This window comes from Trichoplusia ni, chromosome 1 (genome assembly GCF_003590095.1).
Source record: "Trichoplusia ni isolate ovarian cell line Hi5 chromosome 1, tn1, whole genome shotgun sequence".
NCBI lineage: Eukaryota > Metazoa > Arthropoda > Insecta > Lepidoptera > Noctuidae > Trichoplusia > Trichoplusia ni.
The window spans coordinates 5635926-5660082 of NC_039478.1; the positions used below are offsets into that span (position 1 = coordinate 5635926).

Sequence of the window (24157 nt, forward strand, 5' to 3'; positions counted from 1 at the left end):
AAAAGCAAACAAAAATATTTATGTAACTACCTCACACAATTGATCAAAGTTACGACACTACTTTACTAGAAAAGAAAACGACAATTTACTGAGTTTGATGAAAACTCTACGCCTGAACTATGCCTGCTGTTACAAGAATACTGGCAAAAAGAAAAACAAAAAATCTATTCATTGATAATGAAAAACATTACGTAATATAAAAAGTATTACCGGACCCATTTTTGTGTTCAAAATATTTTGCAACCTACTTTATCATGAATACATATAACGTAGGTACTTAATTACTTTTCTTTGGAATCAATTTTATTAGTTTCATAATATAATTGTACTAAAAACGTGCAATATGTATATATTATGTTATTTTGTAAACACGTGTAACATAATTAATATGTATTACAAACAAAGTAACTGCCGACAAGCGACAAAAACTCGATACGGGGAATGAATGCGGTGCGTCACGTCCATTCCATTCTCTCGCTAACTGTTTTGCGGTTCGCAATTCACTTCAGTTCAGTTCGTTCAGTAATAGCGCGGAGTTCGTACTGTGTCGACGCTTCCGTTACATCACAACAATAACATAACCTAATCGTATTTATCGCGGAAACTTTCTCTCGGCAGGATTCCGATGAGAGTTACATTCTTTTGTTTTGGCCTAAGAGTATTTGCTCTGGGGGTGTAAAACTTTTTATTGATAAAACTTTTTAGTATTCCACCGCGTGTGCAAACCAGTGTTTACAAAGTTTCCATTCCTTGTGTTGTGTTCAGTTGCAGTTTTTGTGTTTTGTTGACCGTGAACTTGTTACTTTGAACCCATCTTTGTGGTAAGAATTTTACGATTTACTGTATTGTACTTGTTACATCTATTTACAGGCTCCACAAGTTATATTCTTTATCGTGTTGTTCATTTACATTCGTCAAGTTAAGCAGAAAACAACGGTTTAAAACGCATGTAATTACGTAGGTACCTACCTAGTTCTTATCAATCTAAAAACAAATAGGTACTACTATTTATACTTTTAAATTATATTCAAGGTGTTTTTTCTTGTCGGTAATTGCAAACACTATTCTAAAAGAACTTGGTTTGCCACTTGTTGAATAATTTCAAATATTGGTTGCTCTTGTTTGACCAATAGCTGATTGCGACGAATAAGAATTATAATCGGCTACCTATATGTATGTAAATATTAATTTCACCATTTACTTTCTTTTCAAACTCGTTTCGGGTAACAAAATTACAAGACTAATAATAGTAATAATTCGTCTTTTATTTAAGTTATAATTTAACGATTACAGTGGGGGTATTATTCTTTGGTAAATTATTCATTCCAAAGGTACTACTAAGATACAGTTATTTAGGTACCAATGTTTCTGCGCCCAACGCGAACGCTCAATAAAAAAAATCACCTAAAACTTAATTCAGAAACCTATTCGTTGGTTCCCTTATAATAGTTGATAATAATTTCGTATCACATGATCACAAGGTTTTTTTTTTTATAAAAACTTTAGTCGGCTTTGTAACTACCTATGTATTAACATTTAGGTTAATAATAATTATAATAATGTTTTATTTTACTTAAGTTGCGTTTGTAACTTTGTTCATGTATTATTATTACGCATGTTTCCATACCCAATCAATGCTTTCCATTTGATATCAGTAATAACGTAGGCAATAACAAATCCTACACTAATATCGTTCATTCATTACGTTTAGTTTTTCGATATGATATCTTCGTGTAACAATATTTTCAAATTATTTTATCAATACATACGAAGTTATAATTTGTTATGTGATAAAACAACCGCTATTGCCTAATAAGTTATTAGAACAAAGGGTCAATGATTTTATTCTGTTACATTTAAATTACGTGTACACAAATATTTAAGTTTTGACTGCTTGAAATCGTAATTTCCTCCGTAAACTAATTCAACTTAGTGGACATAGCGAGAAAATCTATGATTAAAAAGAAGTCCCCAAGTTTTTTTTTAAATTGATTGCGGCCTACGCAGATTGGCGGGTAAAAAAAGTTGATCGATCTTATACCCTAGTAGGAAGAGTTTGACTTCTTGTAAATAAGACTAGTTTTAGGATTAATTTAGATGAATGAAGATTACAGAAAGGTCTTTGCTCTATCCTTACTATGTCATTTACATACAATGATAAGCACCATTTAAATATTTAAACTAGAATGATAACGCAATCTGAACCTGGGGGCCTACTAACTCCTTTTGAAGGAAGATACAGTTGTGGGAACGAGATGCCGCTCTAAGCCGTGAATGGTTTTGTCTCACTTCCACATCTGCAACAGTCTTACTAAGTATATATTTATGAGATATTGGTACCCATAGCCACCCTAGTAGTAATTACGCAGAGTTATTATAAGGTGTACTACTATTCCCTATTGAACAAGGCTCGTAAAAATTACAATTATTGTCCCAGAGCAGTAGAGTTATAAAATAAATATCTATTTTTATATTGCTTAATATTCATTCCTAAAAACGGTCTATTTTTATCGTCTGGTAACGCAAAAAATAAATGAAATTGAATTGTAAAGGGAAATATATTAATTCATAAAGAAAAACTGAAACAAGACAACAAAGCGAGATAGATCATTATATCTTTTAACTGTACTCGAAGAGTATTAATATTCATCAAAAAGTATTGCTATATCAATATATTATAAAAAAAAATTCAATCATTCGCGATAACAGCAAAAATTACAAGAAATGTGCTTTACACACTGTATATAAATATACTTTTATACGTTCGAGTACGTATGTATGGAGAATTGTGTGTACATGTATATGTATGGTGGAAATCTATGGAAACGTATAACCACCGCACAATACCTCGCACATGTAAGAAATTATTACCATCACGTGTATTTCCTCACGAGTTCGCTGTTTTACTTTGAATGTTGTCAACAGTATGGTATTATACTTAAACATATTTGCATGTTTATGTACATTAATGTTATAAACGAAATTAACTAACGGTATATTTGAATAGTGTTTAATAAAACGTACCTATTATGGAATATGATTTAATCTTGAGAAAAATAACTAAAATCGATACACACGCCATCCTGCAAAATTATATAAAATAATATGTTTATAGCAAGTCACAATCACAGTCTCTCGTCATATTGATTTAGGTACCGTCATGCGTCACTAAGAAACCCTTTGAAGCACCATCATTTTACAAAACATTTGAACACCATTTAATGTAATAAGTTGCATTAAAACTAGCATTAATAACACAAATTCTTGTACGTCCAGAGTCTACAATATATCATTTTGTAATTTGAGTAAAGCAAATGGATTTAGACGAGAAAACTGGCGTCTGTCGCCTATGCACAAACACACAACAAGGAAATGCGTTCACTGATATGTTTGCCAAATGTGGCGACTGTAGGAATATTCCGTCGTAGTCTCCTAGACGCTTCTCCCTAAACTGACGAATGTTTATTTAAAATTGCACTGACTGGACTGGACTAAGAGTATGTGGTCTTAAAATGTTATATTCACACCCAACTTGCGCATACGCGGCGCCAACGTATTTCTATGTATAATTATTGTAGCTTTGCCAATTCATATACCCTTGTTACTCTCCTACATTAAGAATTAATAAGGCGCGGCTCCCTGAACTTTTAAGTTCGGGTTTCGGGAACTTTAAGCAAGAGGCAAACGTTTATGAACGTGTAACTGATATCATTCAAAAATTTTACGTTGTGTGGTAGCAATCCGAGTATACTCGATTAGAGTAATTATTATGCCTCTAGCCTGTAATATCCAAACCTTACATAAAAAGCAGTCGAAAAAATCTAAACGCAACTAAAAAAGCGTAAAATCTATTCCGTCATTTAGACATTACGCAACAGAGAAAGAGGCACTTTTGAATGATAAAACTAAGTACGGTATACAATTTGATGCAAAACATGTTGTTTTTCTTGTATTACAACTTGTAACACCATTACCGTACACGTATTTTCAGTCATCTTCCTTCATAAATAAAGTTTATTCAATACGTTACGTGCTATGAGTTCTACTTTGAAGTCCTGTTTTCCTCTCATCTGTTCGCGGTTTTGTACCGCGATATTTCGTTTATAAATACCATATACACGAATGGCATAGATCAGTTATTTAGCAACAGTGCTAATTTTATTTTATTGTATGAGTAAATTTTATGTACAAAGTGTTCTAAGCAATTGTACTTTCAGTTTCTTACTACGCATAAGGAAACGACTCTGCTACTTTAGTGAGTGGCAGTTGTAAAAATATAGCCTGTTTTAATGCGGGCCATCAGCTATCCCTTAAACAAAATTCTAACAAAATTCATACAGCCGTTTGAGTGTCAAGAGAACATATACAAACTTAGTTTTATGAGTGTGTAGTGTGATAAATACGACGAAGTAAATAATGTCAAATCATGCATTATATAACAATTGTTTCCTTTTCAACATTTATGTGCCATTAAATTTATTTAATCTTGTACGCGTAACTGATGGAAATCGATTAAGATAATGCTTATCGATCGTTGCGCGTCGCTCAGCGATCGGTTTCGCGTGTATGAATATTTGGAAATGAATGGTGGAATTGTAATTTAAATTCTGAATATACCCTAAAATATTGGAAACTGTTGGGAATCCCTTAGTAGAGCCGAGTATCTAACTATACACTTAACGAAAAGGCTCTCGCTTTTTAATTGTTCAATAATCATAGAGCAAAGTAGCATTAAATGCTGTACTGTTTTTGACCTTACACTACCTTGTCAGTAAAAGTATTAGATAAGTAAAGAGATACAAAAAGTAACCAATAAATAAACATGTGACACAAAGAAGTAGTTACGAAAATCATATTTGATTAACTCGTTCGCTATTTCAAACCTTAGCTAGAGTAAATAAGATCAATTTCTCGGCGTAGTCTTGACAAATAGACAAAAATTTCGGATAAATTATGTAGAGGCTCATGAAACCCGAATCATCAAAGAAAAATTAATTAAAACGAGGTACCGATTCCAAAAGTAATTTTGGAAGGCTTTTGAAATACTGGTTTCAATGAAACCCATTGTGATTAAAAATAAATTCGAAGCACCCCATTTTATCCTTTTCCAATTCCTTGATCGTACCCACTCAAAAAAATTCTTCAACATCCTTTTTACTTTGTCTTTAATAGAGCGTTGAATACTTAAAATTCTGACTTTAATCTAAAACTTCGAACGCTGCTTCGCCCACATAAATATTAACATATTTACGTAGTTTGTGACGGCTTGATTAAAACAAATGTTTTTAATTACTCAGCTTGATTCATTGTCACAGTGGACAATTTACTCCATAATAGTGTATAATCGGATTATTGGGGACGATAATCCGCCTTGCATGCGGGCCGTATTATTTTGAGCGTTCACCTATGGAGCGATGCATGGACACACATGCATATTAGCATAGCGTATAGTCGCTATGACTTGGATTATATGGCGTGGTTATGAAATATCTTATTTAATAACGTGGCTATCCCGACAGCAGACAATGGACGATTCTTCATCTATTGTTGAAATATCACTTTCTTTCGCTAGCGGGACAAAGGGATTGTTGAATTTTATTAAATAATCCCCACAACACATCGAATAATGCTCGAGTTAAGCTAAAGCGTTCTTCCTGCTCTTGTTAAATTCTTCTAATCCTCTAAACGCCTGATAATGGTTTTTGCTCAAAAACTGGTTAAGAATTGAGGTTTTGTTGGTTTTTTGGATTTGTTGGCAAAAACCACCATAGAAAAACACACCCTTTCAATGAACTAGTAGCTCCAAAATTATAACTAGTTTTATATTTAGGGCATCACCGTCCTTAGTATCCAACGAATATTAGTCATATAGCTTCATGCATAAACAAAAGAGGCAAAAGCATATCGCTTCAACAGGTCCCGTCAGTATTATGATTAATGGCATGCTGACCTTGTCCTGCTAGTCTGGGTTCACGATCAAGGCTCGGTAATACTGAAACTAGTATTTCTTCTTACGTACTATAATAACGATTACCTTGTTCTCACGTATCGATACTCATCAGTAATTTGCTGTCTGGTTCCCATTACGCTCTACATAATTGACGTTGTTTGGTGATTTTAGGCTTGTAATATTACTAGGTTTCAACTGGGCTTTTGCCGGCGTAGAAGTTCGTTATTATTTCAAAACTTTGCTTATACCCTTTGATGTGGTTCAGACTTATTCCATACCAATTTTCATCTCAATCGATGTCGAGATTTTCCCAGAACGCCCAAAAAATTGAAAGTTAGGTAAATGTGTTATGCAGTTTCATAGTAGCATGGATGGATTCTTTTATGTCCGTTTTAAAATAGAATCCCTAAACTTTCCTATTAAATTAAGCCACCCACGTTGCAATAAAAACCAATTAAAATTTAACAACGACTCAAACAGCATATACACTTAAAATATGCATTACGACGACGTTAATTCTTAATGGTTCCCTCTCGTTTAGAATTTCGTTGCCAAATTGGCATTACAAGCAAATAAGCCGCCGCGTCTAGTGGCACGTGTAACATTTCACGGTTTTCGGATAACATAAATATAAACACAAACATACACCGTTGTAATTGAGTGATTTCCAATATGGTTATTCCATTTGGACCGTCAGGTGATGGTCACCTATCCAAGCTTTGAAATTAGATCAACCAAAATCTTACTGGCATTTATTGAAGCAGAACCAGCAACATTAAAAAAAATGTTGCAAAGGTGCAAGTAGACCTAATCCAAAGACAGAACCCGTAGATATTCATTCACGATACTCAATAATCATATGATTGGGAATCTTACGAAAAGATTGGACAAACCTTCTTTAGCTCTCCAAAGGGTCCTTTTGATATCCTAGACCCAGATGATACGAAATTTATTACAAAAGAAACAAAGACCTTTTCACATTACAGCCGGATCTTATATTTCTTTTTTATAAATCATAACATGTTGTTTGCCGTCCTTAATCTTGTTCCCGGTCACTGTCCTTTTTGAAGGGCTTACGATTTAACTGGGATTTGGGCTTCTTTCAAGAAATTTTTTGTATTCTGATACAAATCATGTAGGTATTGAGTTTTGGTTTTCAGTTCCCTTTGATGTTAACCCAAAACTAGCTTATCTTCTCTGTTTTTTCTCCTACTAAGTGATCAAGCTTTTGCAAGCGATTGCGAGTCTTCGTATAATTAGTGACTTATAATTGCTCGTAAGCATAGGATTTTTTGGAGTTACACCACTCTTAACTCTTGCAAGTGTACTATTCTTCCCAAACCCGCTCGGTTTAACCCTCTTGTACACCTGATGTTCTTTAAAGGGCTTTTAAAATGTCATCGTCAATATTTAAGGATTCGCTAAGGCAATAATTTTTGGAAACTAATTGGTATGGACTACATCATCATGAATAATGGTGATGAAGTATAAAGTATGGAAGCCAAAACCCGTGTCGAAAATATCCGAGAAAGTGCTTTACAAACACAAACTACTTTATTTACGATGCACATGTATGATATACCTACCTATTATATAATAACGTTGTTGTTACGAATGACTAACACATGTTATTATATTGCCGATCTAAATATTATGCTAACATGTTTATGAGGTCATTTCCTTTAGAGTTAAGCGACACGTGTCGTGTTGAACAACTAAACAACTTTTATTCCAGTTGACAATTTGGAGACTGTAAGTAGTTGGTAATATTGTCGTTTATCGTGTTGGCCTTGCGATTATATGCATGGAGGTGCAACGTAGGTAAAGTAAAAATGTGTCATTTTTCAAAGGTAAGAAATCTCTGAGAACCTGAAACCTGGAAACTTGAATGGAAACCTGGATTCCAAATATTGGAATCTTAATTCGCCAAGCCGCAGTGAGCTAGCGTGGTGATCAATGCTCAAACCTTCGCTATACGGGAAGAGGCCTGTGCCCAGCTATGGGACGTACATATATAAGCTGGTATTATAAGTGATTTTGTAAGGTACCTAAGTATACTTCTATACAAGCTGACGACTAAGGTAAGTGCAGTGATTTACAAATCAGTCTTATCACTTAAAAATTATGGTTGAATCCATTTCGTAATCGCTACTCAAGTACATATTATTATATAACAGAGTTTTGCATGTATGTTGATTGTTTTAGCTTATACCGTATCTGTTATTTATTGCGACAAATTATACATTGTGCCTTTTAGTGCTATAATAAATCATGGGCATTGGGCATTAAGTGTTAACGCCGACAAGGATTCCGTTATGTCGAATTGCTCAAGATCTATAAAGGCATGTAATACATAGGTAAGTCATCAGCATCAGCTCAAAAGATTCTAAGAGTAGTAGGCTTATAGATTTATCATTCAATTGTTTGGAATGTGCCTAACCAATAAACATAATAAAAAAGAATTAATTTTTGAATATTTAATCTGAAACCTTCAAGAGGCTTAAGAAAGATAGAACAGAATTGCCTAGTAGGACACCATATATGTGACATGAAAAACAGTAAAACTTTTATGGGACATACTAATTACACATATGTGAAATAGGCACCCGTTCCATATAAAATACTATGTGACCCCATACAGTCTAGACGGATTATCGCAATAGCACCTCATACATTTAATACGACAGTGTCTAGTATTCATGATTTTCAGAAGCCATTTGTCACGTCACGGACGTTGAACCCGGTAATGAGTTGCAAAGTTAAATAATACAAAAACTACAAATTGTATGTACGATTGTTCAAGAGTTTCGAATTGGATGAGAGCCAAAACGAACTTTGTACCTAGTGTAGTACATTATATTATGAGAATAATAGCGATGTCCGTGTTTGGAGTAATCTGAGTTTCCTTATGGGTCTATAATATGAGATCCATTATGATTGTATGGGAATTGGATCAAGTGTAATCCAAAATTGCAACTCTAGGGCAAAATGATTCTACGGTTAAAACTATTTGCCTTTCTGGAATCTGCTTGGTGGTCTCTTTCCAATTAAAACCACACCGTGTTTGACCAAATTGTTCTAGGCTTCAAAACCCTTAATACCTGCTCCATAAATTCGAAGCTATAATTCTGAAATTTGATCATGAATATGCGAGTAAACTCGAATGTTTATTTTAACTCAACATCAAAACGTCGTTGTCGTCATCGAAATCGCCAGCAAACGCCAGTATAGTTTTATTATCTTTAGCTAAGACAGCTAACCTTCTACAAATAGTCCATATCACCCTTAAACTAGTTATGGTAGTCGTAATGACCAACAGCGCCTTGCTGTGATCATAAAACGACACTTTATTACTGAAGACTATAGATGTCAATAATATCAATGGTATCTGGGGGCCTAGTACCATCTTCTCAAGCGAACCTGTTGAAGTTGTAAAAGAAAGAGAACGCGCTAGTCGGCGTAGAGTGTTGTCTCTCTTCCACAGCTGCAAGTAGTTAACTTAAGTATGTGGTGGTAGTTTCGTTATGGGATGTCGGCTGACCCCACTTTATGTAGAATTCGTTATGGTTATTTCTCAGTTTGCTTCTCATTTAGCATTTACGTCAATGGATTGCGATATTATTGTTACATATTTATTTTGCGATAGATGAGCTAGATAAATGGCTTTATCTAGTTTGTAGTTATTTGCTCTCTGAACTTCCTGAGAAAGGCAATACATAAATAAATTATTTATTGTCATATATTCAGTCTAGGTCCGTTTTAAAAATATTATTACATTTTCTTGTTATCAAGTATGAGTATTTCACTTGAGAATTTCTAAATTTACGCCTTGTGCTTTTCCTATTCATTAACCAATCAACAATTCTCTAGTATAATATGATTTATTTATTTATTAAAAGGTACATGGTAAAATAGATTAAATCTGCTGCGATGTCCAACAAAAGTATCGACATAGTTTGTCTATTAGTTGTTAAAAGTATTGTTAAGTTTTACAAGTGTACCGTGATCCATTTTACTATTTCTGATTAATTTCCTTGCGGGTTCCAAGGCAGTTAATTGTTCCCCCTGGGACACACCGAACTTGAGTGTTTCGGTGGTTTTCGTGGGTTTCATTGTAGATCCTGGCTTACAGGAGTTGCAATGGCGGGCATGTGTGGCGGGCTAGTCCCATAAAAAAGTTTACTGTGATACAACATTCGCAAAGGATGGTGTTTTATCATTTAGGTCACATACTTTGGATCAGAAACTTGTTTTAATTTATCCTTTACTATCCTTACCCCAAAATCTACATATCAAAAGATTCTGATGTTTCTCATATAATCTTAGGTTTTCAAAGGGTAAAAGAGGAACCCGTTGGAGTGGGATTTCTCACAGATTATGTTTTTTCCCCTTATTATAAACTTGATGGGTGATCAATTTCTAGAATCCTATTTTTTTACTTAACCGGTTTTTATTATACACTTATGTGTATTATGCCTACTAACAAAAGTTGGTTAATTTATTTTTAATCATTTACCACATTATTAGAATTTGCTTCTGACGAGTTCCATTTAAAATAGAGTAAAAATTCTAGGAATTAAGGTCTAAACTTACCGTTAACCCTAGAACAATCTCGAATCTCGAAATAATTAGAAAGTTTTCAAATACTCAACATATCTGACATTTTTATTTAATGAACATTTGCGGTTCTTTTTCTAAATTCGATTCATGGGAAAGAAATCTTAAAGAATGTACCTAATTAAATCCTGTTGACTTTTTTTTTAATATTTTTCTTACTAAAATAAAGTTTTACAAAAAACATGTTTAAAAATAGTTTTAACGAATGCATTATCGTAATAGTTTTTGGAGACATTCGTTTTGCTGAAAATAATGTTATATGTACACACCTATATCTTGTTTATTTATTTCTAGCCTTCTTATCAATAATCTTTTTGCGAACTCGTTTCGGACACATGCCAATATTGTACTCGTAAATATCTTAATTTTTTTTTAATGTTTCCAGTTTTCGATTCCAGTGTCTGACTACCAAACTATTAGTTATTAAACCTATGTGGGGAGAAAGTGTAATCAAAGGCGTTTAATATCGTACGACATCTTACAACAAAAATCAAGTTGTAACACATTAATTTTTGAATGTTCTTAATTAATTGTTAACAAAAATATATAAGATAGAAGCCGCTTAGGTAATTAAGATCACTAACATAAGACTTGAAGGTGACTCCATCACCCTTATCTTTTTGCACTATAGCTACTGTATTTATTTCTTACATAAAATCAGAAAGATATAAATTTTGCAACCTTATAAAACCGCGTAGAAATATCGAATTTATACAATGTATACAAAAATGAAAGAAACCATTTGGTAACGTGTGAGCAATATGCAAATTCGAGTTTTGTCATGTTTAGAATTCAAAATGTATTCTTGTATTTACATACCTGTTTATGTATACAATGTAAAAAATACATACATTTATTTATTTGTCTGACGTGTGTAGGTAATTGTAATAAAGATATTATGCCAACTTCAAAGACGACGCGAAAGATTCTGTCTAATTATTTGAAAAAAAAACGCGTTTTCGATCTGCAACCTTTAGGAATAACTCGTAATTATTTTTCTGAGTCTTCTGACAATATTTTTAAAAAGTAGTTTTCCTGTCTGTTTAATATTCCTCTCCATTTTAATAGGATTGACATCAAACATAATTTCTGCACGGATATGCGACCGTTAATCGAATGATCATTGTTATGAATTCGATTGTTGCCTTGGAAAAATATCTGCGATCCATAATTCAAGGCTTTACCCATGTGATTACAATGCTTGTCAAACCCCTGCAAAACAATATAATATTTTTTTTAGTACGGGTGTCGTTAAATAAAAACATGATTCACATCACATCACATGAAAGTATGAAGGTGATTTGGATAATTTAGGTCCGTCTTCGATTTTGCGATTACGCTTATCTTGTAAACGATGGCTGTCGTAAAGGACAGTATCTTTGAATTTTTATCGCATTACTATCTGGGGTATCACGCTAATGTCCAGAAAATCGCTATCGATTTAACAATCATATTAGATTGCGTCAATGTTTATCGTAAGAGTGAAAATCAAAACATACAAAAAATGTGTTATTTAATAATGTAGGTAGGACTGACATTGTTTGATTTAGCTACAAATATAGACACATTGCATTGAGATACATAAATACCTTTTACAACCACATTTATGACGATTATAATTATAAAAAAAAGTATTTTTTACACTTAAGTCTCCTTATTCACATGGATAACATGTTCAAAAAAAATTATTACAGCCCAATATTGACGTATGGCTTTTTTGAAATACCTATACAGACAAAAACTATAACTTTAAAATTCCTACTTTAGTTTTCGTTGAATTGCACATTTCTCTCGAGGCAGACGCCAGGTTCTTTCAAGTGCACACAACTGCAATTCAAGTGTTGTCTGCAAATCCTTGTCTGGCCGTACTAACGAAAGTATTGATTCATTCTTACTGGCCTCTTCTTACTTTTTTAAACTGCACTATTTATAGTAGAGAACGTACCTATTATGAAGTTTGAAAGTATAAATACTCCTTTGATAATTTTATAGAATATTTACATAGATGTTTTTGTTTTAGTTATAATCGTTAGTTCTAAGTTTAAATAAATTAATGGTTTATTATTATACTTCCTCGCACTACCTAATTGTTTTTATTAAAAAATCTGAGTTTGAATAAAAAAAATTGGTAAAATTTCATAAAAAACAAATCTGTCCTTTTTGTAGCTAATCGTAACAAGTACCCCAAACAAGATATACTTTGTGACCACGTAGTAAAGCAATCAAAAACTGATATATTACGGCATTAAAAATTATCGTAATTATAATTTGCGTTCAAGATTTTCAGTACTCGGTCATATGAACGCGATAACGTGAATTGAACATTCGAATTGTGATAAGAATTGTTTGAATATCTCACGCCAAAGCAATCGAATTGTTGGGATAAAAAATTAAAACATACACTTGAAGTTTTAAGAGTAGAGAGGCTACTTCGGAAGTCTGGATTGAATTTATGATTATACATATTAATTTAAAGAATAAACCTGTACGTATCATTCAAACCTATCGATTCAAAGGCTTGAAAAACGGGGTTCCAAAATTTTGCTTTGAATCGTCAACCCGCAGCGACCAAGCATGGAGATCAGTACTCACGTTGTAAGGGGTAATCTCTGGATCAACTGAAATGATTTACCAATAGTGCCATTTGTGTTAATAAGCTATTTATCAATCCGGAAAATACTTATACTTAAGTTTTGTGTTCTATATGCGTCATAACGGCGAATTAACGCTTGGGCTACCACTATTTCTAGCCCATGGTTTAATTCCTATTGTGACTGGCATAAATCCAGCTATCGCAAACAGTCTACATCAATAAATTCCTACATATTTTGTAAATGTCAAAGGATTCTTGACGCTTGAAGTTGTTTTCTTCAGTACTAATGTACTAATGTACTTCTAACCATATCATAATTAATTTAAAATCAATATTAATACTAATACCGTAAAACATGATAAGGAAATGGCAACAGCTTACGCCTACATTAGTTACCTACCATAGTAATAAAATGGATATCACTGTATAGTAATTTTCCTATGATGTATTTATGTATGTCGCATAAACTATAAAATAGGTCATTCATGGATGATATGACCTAATACATGATAATATGTTTGTATAACATTTCTCATGTATGGCAATATTACAAACAAGTTGCAGCCTGCGGGCCCGTCCGCAATAAATCTAAAATGATCGCACAGGAACAATAGATAAATTGGGATAAAAAATATCCTATGTGTTAATCCTGGTTATAGTCTATCTCTGTACCAAGTTTCGTCTAAATCCGTTCAGTGGTTTTTGCGTGGAAGAGGAACAAACATCAATACATCCATACATACAAACTTTAGCGTTTGTAACATTAGTAGGATAGTAAGACATACACGCATTATAATGTTACATTTGAAGTATACTTAATACGATATCAATCAATAGATGGACTTTGTACAAAAGTTGAAATGTACTCTGTATAGGAGCGGCAATAAATTAATTATCTTTAATTGATTGCCGTTTCGTATTGACGTTAATTCATTAATGTGTAAATTGACGCGTGTTAATGACTTGTATTCGGCTAGTTGATAATTTTTTTGGTCGATTAAACGTTCATGTAAACAATATATATTTATGCATCTATAGCAGGGTAAAAACGGAAACGTATTGCTAAGGTTTCGCTGTGTGTCCGTCTGTTCGCTGTTTCGCTGTTTATATCTAATGAATTGTGGTAACTAGCCATTTGAAATTTGCCGCTATGCCAAAAAATAAACAATGAAAATGAAAATAATGTTTTTTCTGCCTATTGGCATGAAAGAAGAGTGGTATGAGAAGTACATGAATGACATTTAATTTTGTTGTTTTGCAGTTATTAAAGACATTGCAAAAATCATCAATGGGAATTGTTTTCTTTTAGGATTTTCCTAAATGAATCGACACCTCTATGAACAATGTCAACAATCAATTATTTATTATATGATTAATAGTCTGAATAGGCGTCGCTAATTGAGTCAATTTTAAATGGCAATCAATACTATCAGTTTATTTAACTGCGTTGGAGTAATTGTTATCAAATGAACACAGTTCTAATTGGTCACGATAACCACAAAACAATATAAATTGATTGGGACATTGATTTTTCTTAGTTAAAGTTTGTGATCAAGTCATTCGTTACGACGACTACAAAGAACTAATAGAAAATGAGCTCATTCGAACTAAACGAATCAACTATTTTTTATCTATACTTAGGCTACAGGACTGTAAGTTCAGTATTTAAAATACTAAACCTGTACTATGGGTGATGATCCAGGATATTCAAATAGACTACAAGTCAGATTTAGCCTTAGGAAGACCTTATACGAAACTCTCATAATGATTTATCAGACATTCCGAAATCAACCAAGGAATATCAATAACTAAAAAACCAAAATGAATGAATGAATGAGAAACCTCCTTTTCCATAAGTCGGCAAAGAACAACATGTAAAGGAGAACCAAAATGCCTCTCAAGAAACAGGAGAATGCGGAAATGGCTAGCAGTCCATTACACTGGGCTGGTAATGATGACGACACTGATCTCAAACAACTCTCTATCCGTAATCCTTCCTAATGGCTGGCTTCACAGCTGAAGATAACAACGTCACATGGTTTTAAGGCCCGGCTCATGCGTCATTTTCTCAGGAAGAATCATCTCCATCTATAGACATAAGACTGGTGATGACGAGCAAGCAAACACCACTATTATGATGATACAAACGCAAATTTGTTGACTGTCAATGTAAACAAATGTAAAGTGTTTGTTGATATTTTTGTCGACGTGTGAAAAACGTCCACGTGGTCATGCGCGATTGAATCTGTGTAAGTAAACACGTGTATCTCGATTCTTGTCCTTTTTTGTAAATGTTTATGCGGAGCTGGAAATTCCTATTGAAATCCTAAAGCATTTGATAGTGAATCGTAAATTATTTTAGAGGCGTTACCTGTCGAATATAAATTACGTGTAGAATTAATTAGGCTCAATTTATTGGGTCGTTTTGGACAGTGTCACAAAAACAGATTTATATTACAATTCAACAGAAATATTTTATTTAAAGCCAAAAACCTCTTTAATCTGTCCTAGCCATAAGTCTATACTGCTTCTGGGTTAAATAAATTATCATTTTTTAACTTACAATGCTATATGTATAAAGAAAAATAGACCCACGTGTATAGGTTTTATACCTAAAATGTCATAACATGTTGAAATATGAGGCAAGCATGCGTCATGCAACCTGTTAGACTAACATTACTTAATAAAGATTAGCGAACTTGACAAAGTATCAGAAATGTTTCAATTTGATCTAGCCTATTGAAAGCCAATAAAACCAAAGACGTTCAATTATGAGGAACTAAATTAAATATAGCTACAAAAAAAAATCTGAAACTTGGTTAAATTTATTCTCGCTCTTCAATTCTAGAAATTTTTGAAATGTTTTCGCATAAGCTGGTCCTCATTTGATTCCAATCGTAATTACATTGCCATTTGTCCCAAAATATATATTCAGCCGTATGGTTATCCCGATAAGATCAATAAACTGCAACCGAATCTTTTCGAATAATAGCTGATTTGACATTCAGATTTCGTTTTACAAAAGTTTATAAGATAGCCACAGAAATCACACATGCCTCGAATATGTTACGTAGTTTCGCGAAAGGGCGGGCATTTTTCGTTTCTGACCTTTTGACACAAACTGGAACACGTTTTACTCCCAACTTCATATGCACTATTCATATACACTCAGTTATAATTTACAGAGTGTACAATTGTACAGTTAACTTAGTAACGCCTTTGCAAATATTCAGACTTCAACGAGGAAATATTTTAATGTCCTTATTGTTTCGGACCTCTTCAAAATATTCCTAAAACAAAGTGTATTCACCTTCAAGATGACAGGTGATGTATTACTGAACAAGGTCGACCTCCTTCGTCCTTCCAAATCCACTTTAAGTATTTTGTTCACGAATTTTAATGTCATCGATGGTATTCATTGTTTCTAACTCAAGCGTGTCACTAAAAACTGGTTTCGATTACTTGCCTTTGATGCTGGGTTATAGGAGGCCAGGTTGATTGACCTGCGTAAACTAGCTTTTCTAGCAGCTTTATGTTATCGGCTTTGTAAGTGTTATGTTATAAACAATAAATATCAATTAGCAGCGTTGTTCGGAAATTTGCTTTAAAGAATCGTCGCAGCAAAAAATGTGGAGTTATAGTGGGAATTCATGTTCATTGTCCGTCGCTTTAATTGCTTTCATCAGTCACCAGTGGTAAATAACGTGATACAAAGTGAAAATTAACTACTATAAAATACAAAATCAACGTTCTCTCCTGTTGAACTAATGAGAAAAAAGAGTTTACCATCCAATTTAACAGACTCAACAGTTAAATAAACATTCCGTTCGTTCCCTGCTGGGAGTGCGCGCCAACTTCGCCCGCGTTTGTTGCAAAGCCACATCAAAGCTAGTCTGGAGCTGCCCCGTAAAATGCTTTGTTTATACAACAATGTTTACATATGTCTTCGCTAAGAACACCTGTACAGTAATCTGAGACAAAAGGACTAAAGAAAGTATTATGTATGGAAACTTGGTGGTGACGCGGCTTGGCATGATACGAGTCACGCGCGCCGCGACGTCGGCTGTGGACTTCGTAAGTATTTACTTACGCGAGGTGAAAATAAATGGATTAGTTTAAACATCGCAAAACTGAAACGGAGAATATCCCGTGAAGGAAAAGAAAATTTTGAGTTAAAATTCGAATTTGATTATATTTTTAGGAGGTAGCAAATAATATTTTGCCATGTTTCCGAAAAGTATTTGCCGGTAACTTACTATGCCTACCTCCGCATATTTGCGTCTTACATTTGTTTATCATGTGTGATAAATATTGATTTGATTATCATAGGGATTTTCTCACCAACTCGTTACTTCGTGTTATATCCAGTACAAAGCTGTAGCTGTTAGCTGTGAGTTTAATTTAACACAAACACACCTATTTATGCCGTTAAGTCTGTTCGTAAAATAGGTACTAAACCAATTAATACATAGTCGCACGCGAGGTTTAGATGACTTAAATGAGGGAACTAGACCATTGTGTTTATTGTGTGACGAGATCTGCCTATCTCATGTACTGTCATGGAAACAGATATTTTCCATGATAAGTTTATAACTGCTTCGTGTATTTTGCACGATTGCATCTGAATTGTAATTCGCAAATGATAGATATATATTCCAGATTCTGTTAGCCGACTTCCACTAATTGCTTCGGTACGTACAATAAACAAAGACGTATTCTCGAGTCTTTGATCTTCATGGATGTCTGTTTATCGATAAACAAATCAACCTTCTGAATACTAGTACAAAATAGCAATTTGGATTCTACTTTAAGCCTCTAATCATTATTTTGCCCATTATCTGTATAAAATCTGTTTCGTAGTTTACCCTGATTAAGCAACACATGAAGATTAAAATACTCACTATCATCGTTACTTTTACTTTTGGTCTTACATTTACCGATGCGACCTTCTTTTTCTTTCTTTTATAAAACCTCAATCTTACAATGAAATCGTTTTAACATGTTACCACTTTACTGACATGTAAAGGTTACCTCATTACTCGAAACCTCAAAGTTCTGACAATTTGCCTGCCCGTCTGATTTTGCCAGTAATTAACAGCTATAGTAGAGCTACATATAGACGACCGCACATCACTGGCAGGTTGACGTAAACCGCCTTTATATATATTGTGTACTGTTGATTTGTTAGAATTCACTGTTGCCAATGATATGTGGGTTTCTGAATTAACTATCGAAAGGTCACAGAGCAATTCGCCAATGGAAATCCTTTGGGAGTTAATATGCTCTTGTACGATTTTTGGTTAAAGTATTTCCACATTTTCCATTATATCTTCGCTAGTCACAGCGTGATTTTATATAGCTTATAGCCTTCCTTGATAAATGGTGTATTCAACACAAAAAGAATTTTTCAAATCGAACCAGTAGTTCCTGAGATTAGCGCGTTCAAACAAACAAACTCTTCAGCTTTATATATTAGTACTAGCTGTTGCCCGCGACTTCGTCCCCGTGGGTAGAAGATATAAGTTATGATTTATACCGGCCCCGTTTTTTTCACATTTTCCATTGTATCTTCGCTCCTATTAGTCGCAGCGTGATGGTTTATAGCCCAAAGCCTTCCTCGATGAATGGTCTATTCAACACAAAGAGAATTTTTCAATTCGGACCAGTAGTTTCTGAGATTAGCGCGTTCAAACAAACAAACAATCAAACAAACAAACTCTTCAGCTTTATATATTAGTATAGATAGATTAAAATTGGTATATTTTTCATAAAGTTCTTATAGACCTCATTAAACGTCATCCTAAGTAGTAAAAGTACAGTCCAATTTAAAAAGAAAATGTGTTCCTTTCCCGACCTAGGTATTGCACATTTGCAACTATAATAATGCAACTCCTGTTTCTTAATTAACTCTGCAGTGATTGTTTTACTGTCTTTTTTGTACATTTTATTAAGAACCGTAAAGCACTATTGTGTTTTTATTTTTTGAATCAAGGTTTCTTTGAGGAACAAGCAACATTTTTTACATTACTAAAAGAGACTTATAGACGCCTCTTGAATGCCATTTACCTGACTTTTATTGTCACAGACGATTAATATCGTGGCTATGTCGTGATATAAAAAAAGGATAAGATGGTAATCTAAACTTTTTAAGAAAGTAATTTTGTCGTGTAATGTTGTTGTTTGTATTGTAATGCACTTTACCCACATACCGTTATGTTGCTGGTATCAGGGAAGCAAGGCTTTGAATATTAAATAGTAGGCGCGCCTACATAACTAAGAGGTAGTTCATTAGTTGGTTGTTCTCCTAATATAATTACATATTTAATGTTATTCACTAGCGCTAATAATTTCATTCCCTAAATTCCGTCAATTTCTGGTTCAAAAGCCTGAGTCCTCATTACCTGGTTGAAACTTTACCTAAAAAAATTCATCAGGATTACGACAAGGCCCTTATGGACGGCATAAAGTGCACAATATACTAGGTAAGTATGTCCTCCATGATAAGTATATACGGAACAGTGTTTTGTTTTCGTCGTAGTCCCCTAAACGGCATCTGCGCTGCGGTTCCATCCGGTACCGCCTCCCTGCGTTGAATTTTGCATTTGCTTAAGGAAGTCAGGAAATTCGTCTCGTAATTTTTATTCACAGCACCTTATCGATCACATGATTTCATTCAGAAACTTCATTTGAATTCGGTACACGATGGTTTTTGTTGTTTTCCGTTTCGTACGTACGATTACACACCGTTTTTATTACGGAACTTTTTAAATGCTTGTTATTTTTCCTTAGGTATTGCGGCTAGTATAGTTCTGATCGTGACAGTTAAAATCTTCACTTTTTGCTTAGTTATCTACATATATTTGACTTTTGCCGAGTCATACATTAAAAGGATCTCCAACTGCTCCGTTACTTCCTTTATATTTGACACATTTCTTTGGGGTGGACTAGACGGTAAATAACAGGATTCGTCATAAGTAGTCAGCACGATGTCTGTAATAAACATGTGAGGTTATACGTTGCGTTAAAGTAAAACGTGGGCGTAAGTACTTTAAGAGTGTTTCAGAGCATTTTGTTGCAGACATTCGTTTCCATCTATTCATTTTATTTTCTTGATCTTTTCTAGATTCTTTGCTTATCGGAGACTTGTTGCGTGGGACCTTTCTACGAGGAAATGCTATTTTACCCGTAGCAGAAGAAGAAAAATCGATTGACGTCGGTGAATAATTTCCGCCCACTAACTGAAGGGTACCAGCGTCTGAGCCTTTAACGCCGCTTCCTGTCAATCCGTCGTATTATATGGCCGGCTATATTTAGCCTTAGCCTTTCACCATCTCATTTCCGAGAGAAGATAGACAGGGTGTCATGGAATTACTTATCAAAACTTATCTCTCTTATCAATTTTAGTTTCGGTTTAGATGCCTATATTTGGAAAAATAGATGATGGCCTTGGTTAAACTCGTGTAATAGAATGGGAAGTGTCTTAAAAAACACAAATACAATATTAACCCTTCCTGTTTAGAATTTGTATCTACATCTAAAACCTGATGTATGTAAATAAAAAAGGTGCGTAGACATGCTCACATTTCGTTTGCTACGAAAGTGTCTGGACCCTAGGCAGACGCAGCACATATATCAATCTTCGTCAAAGCCCCGGCTCAGACAGGGGTATATTTTATCGTCTGAACAGTTTCTTATTTCCTTTTGGGAGCAACTGGTTTTGTTAAGTAGTTTGCCCTCGTTTCTTGTTAGAGGGTATTATCAAAACCGATGTTTTATGTCAACGTTCAAAAAGTTCTGTAGCTTTGAGAAGACTTAGAAGTAAATAGGACGGCCTTTGAAATGTATCTCCTAGATGGAACTTTACGTGATTAAGGGTTGGCCCTTAATCACGTAAAGTTCCAGCAGCAGCTCGGCCTGAAATTAAATACGCTTGATGAAATGGCAGCAGTTTGGGAAATAACAAATGAGTGTTTATTTATAGGTGAGATCTTAGACCAAATTAATCAAATGACTATAGCAGTGGGACTATCTATCATGATTTAGTATTTAGCAAAGTTTAACGCTCAAAAAGTGGTATTGTCTAGGTGGAAACTCGCCACTATGTGGTCCATACAAATATGCCTAGTAATTCCCTGATTATTTATCACTTGTTCTCAACTATACAGCAAAGAGACCCTGTTTCTGAAGCGTTAATGAAAGGCTGGTGACATAAAAACGATGACCCTTGGGTCGCACCGACTGTTTTGATCTAAGTATGGAAAACGCCATAAAGAAAAATTATTTAATTAACGAACTAAGCCACCGCAGATAAAAACAGCATTTATCGAAAAACAGTTAATGGATAATGGATACTGACAGTTTAATTAATGTAGGTAATTGAATAGTTTATTCTGACTCAGTGGGGCTTTCACGGCGAGATTTGCGGAAAAGCTTTTTAGATAAAAACCTTCATATTGTCATGTTGTAAGTATGTCGGTCCGTTTATCTAAATCGTGATGCTAGCTTACCTTGTTTGTACTAGTATCTTATCTGTGAGTGATGTTATTATGATACGTGGGTGTGCGTGATAAACATAATTTATTATTTGATTTTTTTGCCCGCTGTGATAACGAAGCCATGTTTGCAAATCTCGCTTAATTAAATGATTACTCATGTTCAATATAAACGTATTAGTATTTATTATTATTGCGACACATGCTGGATTGCAAATATTTATGATAGCAAACTTTACTTCCTGGAATTAAATAACACGGTCGATATTTAAGTAAATTTGACAATAAATTTATATGAAAATGTTTACTGAAAATAAAATACAGTTATACTGTTCTGTGCGGCAGATTAAATCCCAACGGTACGGAACTGTAGCAAAACTGTTCGCTGGCAAACTGGAGCAGTTAAGTACTGTTCCCTTGAGTTGTTATTTCGGCACATAATAATCTGACAAACTACAGGCAGATGCATGCAAGAGTTATTGTTAAAATGTTTACCTCAGCTTTAGTGTGTTGGCTTGTTGTATATTGATTTGGGGTTTTTAAAGAATCGTATCACAATTTTGTAGGTATTGTCTTTATATTTTATAGTAACATATGTGAGGGTTATTCGTGCTTAAAAATGCAACGGCTTACTGACGCATATTTATAGGGATTGCCGGACTAGTTTCAGACCCAACCGGAGTTCTTAAGCCGCCGTTGTGACAGCTTATGACTAAAGACTCCGATTGGGTCTCTGCGCCTGTTAAAGATTGTCCTTATGACCTACTTCCTACTTGTAGTCTTGAAGTTTCTAGTTTTCTTTTTCATTTTACGGTGTTAAGTAGTGACAAACAGTAATTTGCAAATATCCCAAAGCTAAGTTGCTTTTCAGTTCGAAGTTTAGTCATCAAAATCAAGTGGATTTGATTTTTGCTCTTGTACAAAAGTTTCTTCATTTTTTTATCCCGAAATTTATCCTTTCTCCTATTGAATTTCGCGGTCTCAGCTTTCCCCAGCTACATGCCTTCAACCACAAGTCGCACATTTGTTACCGACAGTTTCACGCTAGCCTGTCAAGATGTATGAGTAATGTAAGCTATGCGACCTAAGTTGACCCAAGACGTATGTGCATGGTCTGCCACATACAAACCTTTAAATGGACATTACTGGTGCCATTTGAAGTGGCATAATCGACTCAAATTACGGAAAGCGAAGCAAGAGAACGTCGATGACGAAATTTTGGGGTTCTACGACGTTATGTTCAGGATAGAATAAGTTTGACTTGGTGATATATCACATATATGTTCTTTGTAGCTTTATCTAGTGTGCTAGAAGTTCCTCAGTCTATGTCACTTGGATAAAAACTCGCCGTGTAGCTTACTAATGAGCGTTGGACAAGTCCCATTAAGCGGTTTTGATCGGCGCCTGTCAATAGATGGAAGAAACGATAAACTATACTGTAAAGTATGTAATTAATAGCACATTTCTTGGTATTAATATTTATTATTTTATGTCTATCCGCAATGCAGTACTTACTTAAAAGGTAATAATATGTGTGAGACTCATTCGACTGATCTTAATGAGTGTATACCTTGAGGATCGAAATTCTTGTAATTAAGATTTTCAAATTATTTTATTACTTTTTTGTACTTCTAAAAAAGTCGATCGATCCTTTATTTTTACTTGGTACAGACCGGATATTGGACACGTGGATACTTAGTATATACTTGTTTATATCGCATAGGCTTGTTCATATCCGAAATAAAGTCCATATTCCATCTGTTTATTTAACTCGGAAAAGACGACCGGTTCTTAATATAATTAATGAGATGAATGTTCCCTTTGCCGCATCACATAAAGGGGAAAAAGGTAGAGGCTTTTTGTGTGTTAGGACATACGTACAAGCCTACTTTGATCTCGTTCAAAAGATTTCTATTCATCAACGTTTGGAGCAGAATCTAAAGCAGAGATTTTAATGTAATTAATTACATAATGATGAAATCCCTTCCAGGCTTTTATATAGCTACGTTAAGCTTGAGTTGTATTTTTCAGTTATGAACAGCTTAAAGGGTAACCCATATGGATCAGTAAGTAGACGGTTAAAAAGGAACAAAAAACAAAACAATCAGCATCTCTTTCTAGTTCATACTGGTTAACTACGCCAGATTTAATGGTTTATGTTCCCGAAGAAGATATGAGTCAGACAAAGGACATAGCTTGGAGAATGCTATCGTGGAAAAAAAATACAAGAAAACAGAAAAATTTGAATAAGTATTTTGACTTCTAATGTGAAATCTGGTCAATAATACATTAGCCATCTCCTTGACCTGAAGTTGACGTCGATTAAAATAACTTAAAAACTGGTTCCAATAATCCTTGAGATGACAATTTATATAGTGTCAAATAAAAAAAAAACTCTTTATGACTGAATATTTTAAAACCAAAAGTTAGTTTAATATTGTTGAATGGCAACTGTCGTTATCTTTAACTCTTAAATAAAAGTAGGGTCGCGATTTAGATAAGTCC

At 34.1% G+C, this 24157-nt stretch overlaps 1 protein-coding gene across 1 annotated transcript in view; it reads left to right on the top strand.

The window, feature by feature from the left end:
- Window positions 1-497: 497 nt before the first annotated feature.
- The window catches only part of LOC113491850 (dual 3',5'-cyclic-AMP and -GMP phosphodiesterase 11-like), a 193328-nt gene continuing 169668 nt past the window's right edge, over window positions 498-24157 (top strand). The window contains 1 exon segment of the mRNA XM_026869030.1: window positions 498-821. The gene's annotated coding sequence lies outside the window, so the exon portion shown is untranslated.